This window comes from Ischnura elegans, chromosome 9 (genome assembly GCF_921293095.1).
Source record: "Ischnura elegans chromosome 9, ioIscEleg1.1, whole genome shotgun sequence".
Classification (NCBI taxonomy): Eukaryota; Metazoa; Arthropoda; class Insecta; order Odonata; family Coenagrionidae; genus Ischnura; species Ischnura elegans.
Window position 1 is genome coordinate 15,309,035 of NC_060254.1, and position 8,957 is coordinate 15,317,991.

Here is an 8,957-nt window from a genome sequence, read left to right on the forward strand (position 1 = left end):
ATGTTCTTGGTCCCTCACTGTCTCATAGCTTTAAAATGAAAAAATCTCCTCGCTCAGTTTTTACGAGTTGATGACGTCATTATAGTAATAGCTCAGTGACGAATTCAGGGGACCGGAAAATTTACAGAAAGAATCACTAACTAGAGTGATAATAAAAACGTACCATGTGAAGGGGACACGTGCGGACTAGGAGTTGGGGATAAGCTATGAGCCGCTCGGCAAGAGCTGGAGACGTCATAAGCTTATAAAGAAAGAGTTCACACCGTTGATATCACACCCATAACAGCTCGAGAAGAAGGAGACCGTAATAAAAATAATCGGAAAAATACGAGCAACTTCATTTTTAAAAATGAAACAAAATGGAAAAAAATGAAACATTAGTGAAAAAGCCCGTTTAGGGCAATTATCACTGAAGAAACATAGTCATATAATGCATGCTGTTCGTATTATTTTGTTGCTAGTATTTTCCATTTATCGTCATAATTTGTCGCATATCGAATATCAGCAATTTTTTTTAAATTCCAGTTGTCACTATCTACTACTTATTGTCGTTGCTCGTAGTACGAGACCCAATCGCTTCAAGTTCTTCAACATCTGTTTGCCTCTAGTGAGCTGTACGAAGCTGTGGCAAGTGCTGCTTATTTGATCCTCGTAAATGGCATTAAAGAGGAGAAGCCATAGTGGTGGTTCAGAGTTTTATTTTTTACAAGTGGAGAAACTCGCTTGGATTTTTTCGAAAAACTTATTTCAAATGGTAGCAGTGTGTTCAAAATGTTTGCATGCGTGAGGAGATAGGATTTCGACTACCTAGTGGAAAGATTAGAGAAAAAATCACCTGCCTTAATGATATTGCTACTTTTGAGATACCTAGCTAATGATGATAGTTATGCATCACTTAAAAATATCTTCATAATTTCAACCTCAATTAATTGCCGAATAATACCAGAAGTAGCCCAAGTCGTCATTAGCGTTCTGCGGGATGAATACTCGGCAAACATCAATGATAAAACCACAGCAATGTGAGGCGAAACTTTTCGCCTCACATTTTTATAATTCAATCATTTTGGTTAGCCGTAGCTGTCACGGCAGAGCAATTCACCGCTTTGGCTGGCATCGCCATAGTTATCGGAAGAAATTGTACAAATAATTTGTAATTTACTAGATATAGGTCATATTTAGTCGCCCTCTTTCATTTTCAGGAAAAATATAATTTAGATGCATTCGATAAATGGTGCTGTAGAAGAATCCCCGCTGCATTTTACTGAAATTTCATCATTCATTTAAGCAAAGATGTTCTTTGGCATACGAAAGTCGAGTGCGTGTAAGAAGAGGTTATTCTAGACATGAGGGAGATTGCAATGGGATGAAAAGTTAATTGAAACAGCTGGACCGCGTCTGAGCGAGGAGCCATTCGCCCGTTCGCTGGCGCCGCCTGCGTCGGATTATAGAACTATGGCCGCATGCATTCTTTCAAGTGGCGTGAGAGGCGCTCGCTCTATTTCTCTCCATTCGTCGCAACGTTCACGCCGATATGTGTGACGTAACTTCCATCGATATTTGAAGCGATGTGATTAAAGTCTTCTCCCACGTACGGTGGCTTTATTACTGCGGCGAAAGAGTGTTGACGCCTTTTTCGTAGGTTGACGTCAGCGCCTACATGGAAAGGTTTTTCTTAGTAGTTCCCGCAATTTTTTTCTTCATTTGGTTTTATTTATTTATTTATATCACACCAAAAAGTAGTAAGGCATTTACATTGGGTTTATAAACACAATAAATTATGTAAATATAATTAATAAACATGCATAAAAATAATATCATAAATAACAACCATTTTCAACATATACCTACAATACATACAAAAGGTCGGTGTCCAAAAGATTGTCTTTTCTATTGGTTATTAAAATTGGTGCGGGAGGCAAAGATGCCAAGAGAAGAAGAAGTATAAGAGATTGAATTGAAAATAGAAGGTAAGCGGTGAAAGAGGGATCTATGTGATATTGCCAGACGGAAATCGGGCTGGTGTAGAGCTTCAGTAATGCGGGTTTTGCGAGCTGGAATGCGTAGTGAAAAGAATGTTAGGAGATCACTGCATTTGAAGGACCCATTCATGATGTGGTAAAGAAACTTGATGTCTGAAGTCAATCGGCGGTGGGTGGGATGTAATAATCCTAGTGAATGAAGTATTTAGCCTCGTGAAGAGAATCTTATGAAGGTGAAGAGAAAAGGTTAGTTTAATTTTACTTTACAACAGCTTTAATTTTAAGGGTAAAACAGAGTAACGGTCATTTAAAATAGAAACATCCTTTTTTGACAGCGAATAATAATTCTATTACAAAGGGTGTAGCAGGTTGAGATGGTGAAAAGTGCCCTCAGATATTTTAAAAAATAAAAACAATATGCACATAAAGTGCATCCAAAATTTTGTTTCCCGAATGTTTTAGGCCTTAACAGTTTAAAATAACCCTTAAAAAATTGGAACACGATTTTTAGTTTTTCAACCATATCTCCAGTTTTTATTTTTGTAAAATCGTTTTCTTGATTTTAAAGTGTATATATTATTACGTTTTACTATCATGATTTTTTTTCAAAATGTTTTGACCGGGAACTGAACTTTTACATAAGTTTAAAATTTTCAAAATTAAATTGGAATTCTTTGGAAACAATAGACACGGCGAAACATATATGTTGTTACCCCTATCTTAAAGTAAGGACCTAATTTTTTCAGATTTTTATAATTGGTGGAACACGGTCAAAAACACGAATAACTGCTTTGCGCCATTTGCATCTATGTATTCCAGGAGGATATTTGGTTTGATTGCTGAGAGCAACGATTGTTGATCAGTTTATTATAAGAATAAGATTAGGAATAAAAATTAACATAAACAATGCCTATCACACTTAGAGTAATCGTAATTATTGTTTACAACCATACTGTTAAGCTTTAACTTTCCATCGGACGCAATGGATCAGACAGGCTCAGCGCAAGTGTTTTTCCACTTCTCCGTGCCAATAGGTGTCATAGATTAATAGTAATTATTGTTAATAACCATACTTTAAGCTTTAATTTCCTAATTACTGCGCGAATATGACAGAAGCGGTGATAATTGGTATGTCGTCCTTTCGAATATGCATAAAGGACGTTTTGCACGGGGCAATTCATTGCGCAGGTTAGCATTGAAAACATTGGTTGAAATTGCAAGAATCCGAGATTGCAATTAGAGCAGGGGCTATTTTGCCATCCCGCAACAGTGCATTCTCTCGTGCGTTAGCAATTCACCGCTTTGCACGACGCAATTTTGACTTCGCCTTCGTACATACCTGCGTAAGATTGCGCAATGATGTTCTCCGAATAAAACGGCCTAAGTTACACTAGTACAGCATTTACAGCACAAAAAATCATTAACCAAGACCACGTCATTGATTACTTAAAAATTCCTTCTTAAACTAAGCTTTGTCAAGGAACTATTTATGTCTGATTATTTCCTTGCAGTGAGTGCCACGCCTTACACATTTTTATCCATATTCTGTCTCCTTGTAGACATGATTCTCCATTAGAACAGATATATTGGCTTTATTGTAACACTCAACCGTTGAAGTTGAAAACACTCCATATTTGAAAAACCAAGAAATAGAATGTGTATGCAATTTAAAAATGAATTCATGTGTTACAGCAGCTAAGCTTTATCACAAAATGATTTTTTATATTCAATTTAAAAAAATAATTTTAAACAATATATCCACTATATAATACCATTGATAGAAAAGAGCAATTTTTAATCGAAAAAATCTATAGATACATTGTTACGATAAAAGTTTCATTTTACTATCGTTAACAACACAATCTCTAACCCAGTCAGTTATTTGCTATAGGAAATCATATACTTTCGCTTTCCTCAACTTGGAAATGGAACCCTCTATAACCAACTTCGTGTGGCATACGGAAGCTGCCTGGTGCCTTTGGACCACAATAATAGCACATTTCTCAAGCTCAAATGCCACCAATGCTCCTTCCGAATGTGGTGTCTCTGGTTCCTTTCCGTCTCAGCGAAGAGTCAACAGACGAGGTCCTTCGACTGCCCCAATAATTTCTACTGATTTGGACTAAAGCTTACAATCACGCATGCAGACTTATATATGCGGCGGAAAATTCATGGGAACCATCCTCTCATTTGGCAATTTATCAGAATAGTTTTCTCCCTCGGTGCTGCACGAGACTCATCTGTATTGTTTAACCCCTTCTAACCCAGAGCTGATTCTGGGAGAAATCAAATTTCAAGATTTTTCATTTTGAAAACTTGAAAATTTTACACTCTATGATAATTATCGTGGCGGCTAACTATTTCATCATTAAAAGTTACACTACAAAATAATGGGTGGTTTAGATATTTCCTGAATAAAGCTGAAAGTTTAAACATTTTTGATGTTGGTTAGAAGCAATATTGGGTTATAAAGGGTTAACATTCACCGATTGAGAAATTAAGCAACAGAGAATGCCTATTGCTGGCATCAACAATCATTAAGTGTCATCGCTTCGTCGAAAACTCCCCGAATATTCAGTCATATTCTCGCACTATTAGGAAGTTGGCTCAAATGTAGACGATAACTACATGGTTAATTAGAGTCAGGAGATATGAAAAAAATCATTTTCGGCACACGTTATATATCTCGAAGCTTGAAGACTAACTTAACCTTTCATCAGGCCCAATATTGGAATTGCTGATATCAGGCGCAATGTGCCTAACAGGCACAGATGTAAACTAACTTAATTAACTCTTAGCACGGCTCAGTGGTACACCTTTAATCTTTAAAGCACCATTATTAGTGTAGTCCAATGCATGAATTATTTCTTATTTGCCATGTATGTATCCCTTTACGCACCGTAATCGTGCCCCGGACCGATCCAGCAAGGTGCAATGTAATCTGCTCTTAAGGCTTTTACGTTTTATTAAATTTAAGTATTATTATTATATTTTATATTTCATATATTATAATTCCGAATAATATTTCCAGATTTCATTACAATCCCTTTACCCCTACCATAATCACTAGTATGTTATACCTATCCATTGCGTCCCCTGTTATTTGGTCCTGCTTGATGAGCAGTCCAAACTTATTTTGTGCTTGTACATTGTACAACCCTATCTAATATACATATTTGTGCATATGTAAAGGAGGGCCTTGCATAGTGCCTCTTAAATACAGAAAATAACGACAATTTTAAGCAACTTATTCTAAAACAGATTAATGTATCTGGCACAAGGGCTTGTCCGCAGCTTACCCTTCCGTTTACATTTTTATTCGTATATATTTGAATTTTTATTTTACCACATAAAATGAGGTCAACTAACCTTACATGAACTCTGCTCTCTCCCTTCTGCTATGGATTCATTTCCTTAAATTATTGCTGAGGAATATTAGCCTTGGTACGCGCGATAGATGGAGAAAAACCCGAATGCCCGAAATCCCCTTGCTGAATATGAAGAAGGTTCATAAAGTGTAGTGTCCGAGCAGGCGCAGTTGCCCTTCGTCGTTGAGGTTGTTCTTTGCTTTGTGGCCAAAGATATTATTTATTGGAGCTGCTCTCCTCTGCGGTGAATGTAAGGGAGGGGGCTTAGAAGGCCTAGATACCACGAAATGATCAATATACGTCAATATATTCTAGTAGGCTCTTCAGAGCTCGAGTACTCCCGCATTCGTTTGTAATCCCTAGTGACCTGAAGATTGTATTACCCTGGTTACCCTGGGTTACCCTGAAAATTACACATATACTTCCGATTGTGATGAGAAATACCAGCATAATTATGTCGACGGTAATTCCAATATATTTTAGGCTGTGATAACCCATGACCTGGCATCCATATAGCTTGTTTCAATTGAATATCAGAATTAACTATTGCTGTATTAATTATTTCCCGGCTTTCCTCATCTTATGTGTGAATTGAAACATCAGAATGCTAGAGCCACACGCCGACTCAAATAACGGTTAGCCTAAAACATATGGAATAATCAAGTCTCCAACACCCTTTTAAGTCTAGATATTTCTTTCTCTCATCGCTAGCCTTTTATCGGCATTACCAACCTATTTTTTTCGCATACTGATCGTCTCTTTTTTTCATTTTGCGCCGATTGTGATGCTCTTGATTTTTTCCCTAGTTTTCGAAACCCTTTTCCATGTTTTTGTAGTATTTTTTTCTGGCTCGCATTGGGGCCTTTCTCCAGACGCGAGTAATACGGAATTCGTGATTGGAATGCAATGAAAGGAATCAAGAGGAGCAAAAATATGGACGTTAAAGGGGTTGGGAAGAATGTGGGAAGGGGCCCTGGGGTAATGACTTGTCGGCTGAAGCCGTGGAATCTGCGATTCTTTTCCGGGGGGATATGACCGAAGGGCTGAGGGAAAACAAAGTGCCCGCCGAAAAATTGACGTCAGAATTATGTGCATCCATTTCACTTGGATGATCGTGGGAAAGAGAAAGTATTTTTCTATCCTAAATTGGTGGAACTCATCCTATGTTCTCGGCAGTAGATGTGATAGCTATGGTGGAGCATCTGAAGCTCGTATTAAATTATATTCGACAATGGATTCGACATACTATTTAAGTTTACTTTGCTCGCGCTTTTCTTTAATATCACCGATTTTGTTTCCACTCGCGCAATATACCAATAATTATATTTCGCCTCATACTTGTTAACGAAACAGATATATAAACATAACAAAATGTACGTGCGTCGATGATTTTTTAAACTGATTTCTCGTCCATAGGAAATACCGATTCAGCGTACATTCCGCCTTCGTGGCGGTAAGGTTATGTCCGATACAGAGCTATACAGAGGCCACAGTTAGGCTATACAGAGGTCACGGGTTCGAATTCCGTCTGAGTAGGTGGCCCTTACCCAGGGAATTGATGTTAGTGATCACCCATGGTTACTTTTAATTCCCAATGTAATAAGCCTCGATTTGCACTTTTAGGGTGGTGAAGATAAAAAAATATGGATTACGCTTTACGACCGGAATGGCTTCATACGTGCAGTAAAGCATGGATATACTGTATTTATCTTAATCTATGGGAACAGCTGGTATGATTTTTTAAACTAATAATTACGATTATTTTGCATATTTAGGGTCATTATATGATTATACCTAAGTAATATATATTCACCTATCTAGTCTTCGAGGTCAATTTTCAACTGATTACCGAAAAAACGAACGATTAAAGGCTCTTAAAAAGTGAAACGCGAGGGAGAGGCTACAATTTGTACTCATTCTACGTGAACTAATCCCATTTTCTGCTTTTTACTTCAATAAAAATTATCTCTCTTTAGCAAATGAGAACGAAAAATGCTTTCCATTCACTCGCGGTCAGGTATAATGTTAGCTGAGATATACCGGCATCATTTGTTTCATGAGATGTTTTTGACATTATTCTCACCTTAACTTGTCAATGTACCGAATTGAGGTAACACGGTTTACTTTGTTCGAAAATGACCCATGTATCCTTAAGTAATTGCACGTCGTTTGCATTGGTTTTTTACTCTTGGGTGTTTTCCTCAGACAATATGCGTAGAGAGACTCAATCATTTCTTCTCTTCACGCTTGTTAAGTTGGTACCCATGTCAATCCGGGCCACTGACGTAGAACTATTAGTATATGCTCCTGAGAAGCCGATTAATGATATATTTTTATACGATTTATTGCTAGTTCATTCGTTTATAATTCGTTGTCTCGGGTGCGATTTCATAGTATCCACTCAGCACAATGAAAGGTAAAAAAACTTTATTTTCTATGCATTAAATATTATAAAACTTTCTATGTGCCACGCTATCATCTGGATGATGATGATCATCATCATCGTCGTCACAGGATGATGACGTGATGAGTCGAAACCTATGTCGTACTTTAATAAGTTCATGCGTAATTACTAAGGTTTTTTTTTCTTTTCATTAGTTAAATAGGGTACCGTATGCGCGGCGCGACTCTAACATAAGTATACGAAGGTAGCTGACGTCAAGCAGACATGAGGAAAGTGACGCGACGCTAGTGGTCCGGTCCAAGCTCCTCATGATTTCTCGTGAAAATGATTTGATAGTGAGACCAATATTTTGTCTTAGCAACGCGTCCAATTTTTACATTTTAAAGTTATTTTCTTCATACGATGCACGAATACGAGTGGCAATTTGAGTGACAATTCCCTTGAGTATGTGTGAGATGAACTTCTTAAGGAATTACTTGTGGAGTTTTTATTCTTCTGCCACATTAACTCAGGAGAATTAATTTATATTAGATAAATATAAGAGGACTATGAAATTAGAATGCAGCCAAAGAGAGGAGACCGGGACTTAAGCGATCAAATAAACGGCTTAAAGAGGTGAGAGTTAGGCTACCCTGGAAGCCGGTTAAACGGCGATGGACCAAGCAAGAAATGAATGGTCAGTAGTATAGCACAGGTGATGAGTGCTTTCGACAAGAATAAGAATTTTCTTACAGCCGAGAAGAAAAGCGTAAAATTAAGGAAACAATTCATCATTCCCCTTTTCCTTGATGTTGTTTCCTTGATGATGATGTTTCCTAAGATGCATGTTCCTTTATGGAAGTGAGGCTTAGACGTTGACAGTAGCAGAAAAGTGAAGAATAGAATCTTTCATAATTTTGCGCAACCAAAGAATGATGAAAATTGAATGGATTGACCGATTAATTAATGATGACGTGATAAGAAGATTGGGAGAAAATAGAATTATTCTTAGAGCCCTTCGACGATGACAGGACAATTAAAACTTCCACATTATGAGACCTGATGAAGGCAATTGTCGAAGGACAGGCGAACAGTAAGAAATGAAAAAGACGGCCCTGAATGATTTGCGAAGGGCAGGTCACCAATAGTACAAAATAGGATATTCAAGTCGGCCTCAAAATGTGTCGTCACCCACCGCGCATTTAAATGGGTTTGCAAAAGTCGCCA